Genomic DNA, 9,400 nt, shown 5'->3' with positions numbered 1-9,400 from the left:
GTTTTTCTGTTTTGATTAGAGGGATAGTAATTTAATTGAGACAGCAACACGTTCTCATTTCATGGAATTGTGCTCACTGGCGATTCTGCGGTTACTGTATCTGCTAGGGCGTTGAATGTTCATTTAAATTTTTGAGCTGCTTATTAATTTTTTGCTAGTCGGCATTCTATAAAATCACGGTGATTGCGTTAACCGTTTACGCAAAAAAAACAGCCATTTTTGTTGTTAATTCGAAAACGCGACATTGGTAACCTTGATAGGTTAGTTCTAACATAAACATTTTAACCTTATTCCTACAAATTTAATTGACTTTTAGTAAAAAAGAGACAAAGTCCCATAAATTGCCAGATACAAAACAATAATGGTTGTGCAAATAAAAAATTAGATATCCAAGGTTCCAAAAAGCCAGGCTTATCCAAAATGTGAAGAAAATTGATTGGGAAACGCAAAAAGTTGCAAAGTCATGCGGGGTTAGAAGACAGTATTACTGTCTTGGCATTGGTCAAGCTCCCATGCCAAATAAGGAAACTGATCGAGTAGAAGTGCATTGAATCAAACCTGCTGTCTACTTGGTGACTTGTTTAATTCCTTGGTACTTTGTGGACATATCTAAGATAAGTTTATGAGTGTTGAAATCTGCAGAGCTATAGGAGGTTTGGAGAAAAAGTGCCTCATCTGCAGACATTGGTAAGCAGACAACGTCAGATCGAAGGCGGCTACACTACCAGTTTTTCGCTTTCTGGACCTTCTCAAAAGCTACCAATTTTTGAACACCGTAATGCATATGTTTGGACCCTTTCACATTATAAAATCAAAAACACAGTAAGAACTCAAAAAATGTGAAGGTTTACCTGCTTGTTCACACAAGCAGCAGAACTGGAAATTTATGAGGAGTTTTTTACCAACTGTTTGCTAATGGCCATTCAATGTTTTGTATCCAGACAAGGACACCCGCATTTCATTGTTTCAGACAATGGAAAAAAATTTGTAGGAGCCAGACAAGCAATTAAATTTAATCTTCCGAAAAACAACAAACCCGACACGACTACTTACTTCTTCGGTTATCGCAACAGACCATACGGTGGACGTTCAATGCACCTCTAGCAACGCACTTGGAAGGCGTTCGGGAAAAATTCAACCAGTCAGCTAAAAGAAGCCTACTGAATGGCCTCGGAAAACAACAGCTAAGTTTTTCAGCCTTCCACTCAGTTGTAGTAAATTTAATCCACAAATTTTACGCCCACTGACACATGTTGTGGACAATTTGATCAACGAGGAACCTCTGAAGACCAAATCATGACTCGATGAGACGGCACCACCTGTGCCTCAAACCATTGGAAAAAGACAACACTCGGTTTACAACTAAAGATTTCAGGGAGTCACAGATCCTATCGGACCATTATTGTTCAAGTCTTCAAATGTAGTTGGATCCAAAGTTTAACAGACGTGCAAAACGGCAGCAAGCAAATGAGGAGCTCAAAGATTACGAGCTCCTCATCTGCTTGCTGCCGTTTTCTCTCGCTGTACAAATATTTTACACCCAGATGAGTTTGGCAAATTGGCCGAACAATCAAAGTGCATGTGAGCGGAGATGGAGTTGCCAGAACAATCAACGTCAAGAATAGTACCTGCTTGGTGCCACGTCTCGCAATGAGGTTGGGTAAAGTCTATGAAATTGAGAATGCTTCTTCTTAGATGGCCGGCCTCAGAGGTCAAATAAATCATCATTCAATTTTTTGAGAATACGCTGAGAACCTTGTCAAACTGATACCATAAGACTCACTCAAACTTTACCTTTTTTGTATTCATATTAAAAATCCCTGTAAAAACAAATCTCTAAATCTAATTTTTCAAACCTTTTGTTGCCAAACTTTTGCTTCATTATCATAAATGAGTTTCACCGTGCCACCATTAGCTTTGATGGTAAATGCGGGTATAAACCACAGTTCTGTGAATTAATATTTAGCAAACATACGAGCTTATACAAAATTACACATAACATTAAAATCTTGAAAATCAGTTGTTGTTCATTACAGCGGATCAGACTTAGCAATAGATAAAAGGTGTTTAACATCTTGTATTATATATCTCAAAATATGTGAATTGGAGTTGCCATATTTCCCAAAAATTAGTCTCGGGTATGCTTTGCCCACCAACCCACATCGCAACATCTCTTATACTGTTCCATCAAGTACAAAAAGTAATTTTTATTAGGTGTTATATACTCTCCACCTTGATTTATGCGGGCGAAGACGAGCTTACCAAAGTGGAATTATTACAAAAGTGATGTCTGAAATCTCTTATAAGTGTTTACTCAAACAAGGAACGTCAAAATGTCAAGCGATGCCGATTGAGTGTGCACTTCATAATGCTGCGCACGCTAGTAACAAATTTCCTATCTGGTATTGCATTGAGTTGAAACTTCAAATAATGTCCTTATGATGTTCCGCAAACCCATGTTCGTTCAAGACAACGACCCAGACGTTGTGAACAAGACGAGTGACAATAACTTTTTGTCAGATCTGTTAACTAGGGCAGCAAAATTCAGTCAAAGAAGGACCTGAAAATCATTGGCGATGGAACTAACTTCTAAACATCACTATTTCACAAACTTGTAGACTTGACTACAATGAAAGTTAATGTAAAAGTAACCTTTGAGTTGATATGTATTGCTTTTTTAAAGCTATAAATTATGATAATACTGTCAATACTATCACAAAATGTTCCAATTTTTTTTCACGACGGACTTGTAACAAAAATTGCCATTTTGTAGTAGTATTAACAGTACTATCATACTTTATTGCTGAGTATCTGGGAGCAATTTTTTTTTGAATAATTTTAATAATTAGGGATTGCAATTGGTCGCCAATTGCCCGTTTGGCGTCATGGATTGACTAAATATGGAATTGTGTGGTCCGTCTGGTTTTGTGTTCTTAAATTAAATCAAGTTGACGGAATAATTAGTTTTTTAGCTATCACAAAGAATATATATATATATATATATATATATATATATATATATATATATATATATATATATGCGTATTTGTGTATGCCAGTGGTTTAAAAAGCTTCGCAGAATTGGTTGCCACGAATTGCTTTCAAAAAAAAATCTGAGAAAGAAGAAAGTTAAATAGTAATTTTTCTTAAAACTGAGTTGAAGCTTTTGGGTGAATTTTTATGAAAAATGCGGTGAAAGTATTGATTTTTTTATTAAAGAAATGCGATGAGATTCGGCGGTGAATTTTCTTAAGAAATGCGGTTAAATGCTGTGAAACAAATTTTTACCGCGTATTTCTTACATTATTTATTTAAGGTGAATGCGCTGAATCAATGTGAATTATTTATTTTCACCTCGTTCTCAGTATTCTTACAAAAAGGAATCTTGCCTACATAGGTTCGAACCTCTGCCCTTCCTGCATTCCTTCAACTGCTTAGTCCACTGCGCCAACTGTCACTGAAATCTTTGAAATTTCTTGAGAATTTAAATCAGATTGAGTAAACGATGGAAAACAAATGCGGTGAACTTTTGTAAGAAATACGGTGAATTTCGTAGCAAATTTTCCTTGGTGATTTTCACCGCATTCACCGCTTTCACCGCCTTTGTTACATTAATTGGCCGCAAAAATTGTTGCGGGGAATTTTTTTTAAAAAATTTTATTTTCACCGCATTCACCGCAACCATCGCATTTCTTAAAAAATTCACAACAATCACCGCATTTCTTACAAAAATTCACTGTTAATTTCACTACATTTCTTACAAAAAATCACCGCGTCAACTTTTGTGGCAAAATGATGTAAGAAAAGTGAATAAAATAATTCGCCTCGTTTCACCGCTTTTTTAAACAAAAATTGACAACAAAAATCACTGCATTTCTTATAAAATTTCACAGAAGTTGCTTTCCAACGTTTACTGAATCTGACTTGAGTTCAGAAGAAATATCAAAGCAATTGGTGAGAGTTGTCGATAAAATGCGGTGATTGCGATGAAATTATGTAAGTTCACCGCTAGAGTGAGCGGTGAACTTACAAAAATTTACCACTTTTCATCGCTTACTACAAGTTACCGTCCTTGCACGAATTCAAACCTCTCACCTCCTGCATGTCAGCTGCTTCTTCATCCACTTCTCACTAAACGCTAGTATCTTTGATTTGAATTTAAATCGAAATCATTCTACTTTTTGTAAAACATACGCGTTGAACTTTTGTAATATTAGCGGTGAAATTACCAATTTTTGCGGTGAAACGTGGTATTTTGTGTAATTTCAACGCTTACTCAATTGGTGAAATTAAATCAATTCACCGCATAAAAAAAGTTTCAAAAAGATGTATGATTATTCGAGGGTAAATTTTTCGTGCGTCTCATACATGTACCTTAAATTCGTTAAGTAGTAGTAGTAGTAGTAGTAGTAGTAGTAGTAGTAGTAGTAGTAGTAGTAGTAGTAGTAGTAGTAGTAGTAGTAGTAGTAGTAGTAGTAGTAGTAGTAGTAGTAGTAGTAGTAGTAGTAGTAGTAGTAGTAGTAGTAGTAGTAGTAGTAGTAGTAGTAGTAGTAGTAGTAGTAGTAGTAGTAGTAGTAGTAGTAGTAGTAGTAGTAGTAGTATAAGACTTCAATTACCTTCTAAGGGTATAAACAAGGATGATGATACAAATGGTATAACAAAGATAAAAAATGATATAAATTATGTAACAGCTAGAAAAAAACATTAATTAAACAGAGAGTCATGCTATACAGAAACTACATCTACAACTAAGGTACCACGTGCAAGATAAGTCAAAATCATATTTATCATTTCTCATTGCCATTAGTAGATTTTGAGTTGTGGTTTCGGATTTGCAAGTATCCTTGAAAAAACTGATGCTGACATTAAGTAAATCCGCGGCGTCATTTATAATAAGTTCAACTCTGAATAAAAACGATTTTTCTGTACATCTTTTCTTAAGTCGTGTGAGCGCCAGACGTTCACGATCAAGAGTTTGTAGGTTTAAATCCTTTGAGTCCAACTTGAAAAATTTGTCAAAAGATATGCAATTCTCGTTGTTTAAGATTGCCGAAAAAACACGTATGTCACGTTCGATGAGTTGATAGCATATTGGCAGAGAGTTGGATAATTTTAGCAGGGAGGAGTAGTAATTGTAACCAAAGCACCAACGCAGGCCATGGATATTGAGCTGTTCTAACTTCCGTAGATCAGAAATTTCAGGAAACCAAGCAGGGTATCCATATAGAAGAACCGATAAAACACATGCCGTGAATAAATTGAAATTAACTCCAGATGGGAGGTTGAACGGAACACTGTGTTTCAAGTAATTGAACGATCGACGAGCTTTTACTAATTTTGTTTGAATATGAAGATTCCATTTCAACGTTTTGGATACCTCAATTCCCAGATCCGTAATATTATCAAGCGAAGGAATCTCGACATCACCAAGAAGTATATTATCCAATGACATTCTACTAATATGTAAATAACCGCTTTTAGCTGAATTAAAAGACAAATAGTTACAATAAGCCCATAACCGCAACGAGCAGAGATCATTTTGAGCACTATTCAAGCAGAATTCGCCATGGCAGAGCAATTTCGTGTCGTCAGCGTAGCAGAAAACTTTTGATACTTCGGGTACGTCAATCATATCATAAAGAAAAATTAATAAGAAAAGCGGTCCCAACACGCTTCCCTGAGGAACACCACTAGTAACTGGGAGGCTCTCTGATAAAACACCATCTAATTTAACACGCTGACGTGTAGATGATAAATAAGAATTAATAAGTTTCACAAAACTTTCGTCAAAACCAAATTGAATAATTTTCGAAAGCAGCATGGAGTGGTCCACAGAATCAAAAGCTTTGCTGAAATCTGAATAAACAACAACTTGTTCCACGTTTCCGTCAAAATTCAGATATAACTCATGCAGAAATGTGAGCAATTGCGTAACTGTAGAATGTTTTGCACGAAATCCATGTTGTCGAGGATTCAGCCGATCTTTAATCTTTGGATAAATAGACAGAAATAGAGTTTTCTCTAAAACTAAAGATAACCACGGGAGTATTGAGATAGGCCAATAACTTTCAACGTCCGCTCGAGGTCCTTTTCTGTGAATAGGGGTAACATAGGCACATTTCCAATTCTCGGGCCAAAATTGTGAATGAATAATATATGTGAAAACAAGATGGACGAGTGATGCTAATGTATGTGCCGTTTTACTTAAAATAGTTGGCGGTATAACATCAAAAGCAGGAGTCGCGCTACTGGGGACCCTTAAAAGATAATTTTGAATTTCGTGGCTGAACTGAACATCAGATAACTTGATCTCATTGCCGAACAAAAGGTCATTCAATCGTATTTCAGATTTCGGTTGAAAAACTGACTGAAAAAATTTGTTGAAAAGCTTTGCTTTCACTGAGCCTTCAAAAGACACCTCGTTTTTGTAGAACATATGTTTAGGGAAGAAACTTCTACCATTTAAACTTTTCAACATAGCAACGCTTTTAAACTTCTAGCATTTAAACTTTTCAACGCTTCATTTGTATTAAACTTCTGTACATTGTTCAACAAGACCTGCTTGTCCATGTCAATAAGAATCATTAGCTCCTTTTCGAGGCATTCAACTGTATTTTTCTGATGTTTTCGAGCAGTATTTAGTTTATTTAAACAATGCATTGTCTGCGATGAATAAAAGAATGGAGCTTCGAAGCGCTTTCTCCGTTTTCTGTTGAGACTTTGGTTGAGAGCTCAAAATACTTTACGATAGAACGTTGATAGGAAATCAGGATTCAGCTTGTGGCACTCCTTAGCGAAAGATCGTGAGAGTGTTAGATGCGAAGAAAATTTAGCCTCGTTAAAAGAGCTGATCGTATAAGCGTGCCCACTTGCATATTGGTAATCTAGGTCAACATTTGTTAAAAGAATAGGATAATGATCTGAGCACATTCGCTCTACAATATTGAAGTGCCATTTGTCGGGATGGGAGCAAAAAATTAGATCCAAAATACTTCCAAGCCTATGAGTAGGCAAATCAATAATTTGTGTAAGCAATAAATCGTTGCATAAAAATTCTAACAATTTTTGCTCGTCAGAATGAGGCGAAGAGATCGACTCCCAACGTACTTTGGAAAAGACAATTCGAAGCGTTTTCCAACCGGTGAATTTATGTTACTGGACCACTAAGTTAAGCGGCAATTTTGTGTATTTTCATCGCATTCACTGCTCATCTCACACAATTTTTACACTTTTTTCTAAGCGGTGAATTCGTGTAACTTCACCACTAGTTAAGCGGTGAATTTTTGTTGTTTCACCACTAAGTTAAGCGGTGAAATTTTGTAATTTGATAGCATTCACAAATTGGACGCTTTTTCAAAGTGGTGAATTTATGTAACTTTACCGCATCGGCGAAATAATGTAGTTTCACCACTACCAGGCGATGATGGCTTTTTTCACCGCATTCAATGCCTGATTTATAAAATTTCAACGCATTCATCGCCTATTTTACAAAAATTTCCGCATTCGCCGCTTATCTTACATAATTTTGCGTTGAATGGCAGTGGCACCTCGACCCGGTACGCGGTGAAAATTATTTTTGTTCAACGCACTTCACCGCATTTCCTACGAAAATTCACCACCAGCGCAATTTTCATGTAGACTGAGATCAGATGAGAATGGATTTAAGTTGTTCTTCAGGTTCTTTTTTATTCCTATTTGTGGAGCGAAAAACTCCTACTATTCATTGGTCGAATCCTTCCTGTAGGTCAGTTTTGCCGATTGATGTCTCTTAACGGATCCCAGTTCGAGATTTGGCGGTGAATTTGTGCAGGAAATGCGATGAAGTGTGATGAAAAAAATAGCGCGTTATTCTTTCATCGTTTTGCGGTGAATGCGGTGAATTGCGTTGACTTATTTATTTTTACTGCGTTCTCAGTTTTCTTACAAAAAAGGAGCTTCCTCACAAGAGTTCAAACCTGTTTTCTCCTGCACTCCTTCAACTCTGTATTCCACTGGGCCAACTGTCGCTAACTTCTGTATTTTTTTTGTGAATTTAAATCAAATTCATTAAACGTTGGAAAGCAAATGCGATGACTTTTTGTAAGAAATGCGGTGAGTTTTGCCCTGAATTTTTCTAAGAAATGCGGTGAAACGCGGTGAATTGTTTTCATCGCATTCGCCGCATTTTTACATCAATTTGCCACAAAAAACGATGCGGTGAAATTTTGAAAGAAATGCGGTGAATTTTTGATAAGAAATGCTGTGAAATGAGGTAGAATATTTTTTCACCTCATTCATCACAATCACCGTATTTTTTAAACAAAAATTTACCGCCTTCATCGCATTTCTTACAAAAATTCGCCCAAAAACCTCGACCCGGGTAGTCTAAAGGTACCTTTGAACTAAAGAATGTCTTTAATATTGAAGTTAGTTGGTTTTCCTAATGGTTTCAAATGAAACAGATGGTAAAAAATTGCAGCACTTTTGGTGCAACTTGAATAATTTTGGTTTTTAAACGTTTAGATTTGGATGCTGTAAAATCATCAAAAATAAATTAGAGCTTCCAATCTTGTTTCATTTCTCATTAGTCGCGTGCTCTGCACAGATGGCAAGTACTCATTGTTTATTATAATTTTTCCTAACATAAATTTATTTCAACAAACTTACTTTGCTGGTTTTTAGCATTTTACTGAAAATTTTTTTGACTTGACTAGATTTTTAGACTTATTTATTTTCATCAATTACTCAATCATTATATTAGGGTTATTTGTTCGACGAATCATCCTGAAATAAAGGGAGTCAATAACGTGAACGAGTTTGTAAAAACCTGTAAATCTCAATTTTAGATGGTCCTTAATTTTTGTTCACGCTGGTCTTAGTTATATGGCCTATCGCTAATAAGTTCCCCTTATCTTTTCATTAGTCCACAGGAGTAGGTGGAAATATCAATTGAAAATACCCTTTCAAAAGAAAACATCACATTTCATTCCATTCTTTTGATTTGTTCGGCCACAATCCGTGTCAAGAGAACCTATCACGGCTGTTTCATGCAGTACTATTTTGGTTTTCGATCCAAAGGTTTTGTTTGCCAATTTGAAATCAATATTTTTAGAAACAATTTTTTGATCATGTGTTGAAGCTTAATAAGACACTTTGCTGACATAACCATCTGAAAAGATGCTTTTTAAAGTAAATGTCTGTGGTTGCGTTTTGATTTTGCAAAAGAGCATTTAGTTTCTAAATTCAGCAAATTTTAGCAAAATAATTGCCCTCGAATAAGTTTGAAGCAATTGTATGCCAAATTTGTCTTTTTGTCAGCAATTGTTTATGCATGCAATTGTGTATGCCATTGTCTTTTTGTGTAGGCAAAATTTGGGTCTGACCGTTTTGACTTTTCGAGTTTTAGACTTTTTGTTGTATA

Source organism: Convolutriloba macropyga, chromosome 3, assembly GCF_964194025.1.
Source record: "Convolutriloba macropyga chromosome 3, txConMacr16.3, whole genome shotgun sequence".
Taxonomy (NCBI): domain Eukaryota; kingdom Metazoa; phylum Xenacoelomorpha; order Acoela; family Convolutidae; genus Convolutriloba; species Convolutriloba macropyga.
The sequence above is the reverse complement of the archived record's forward strand: the minus strand, read 5'-3'. Positions refer to the sequence as shown.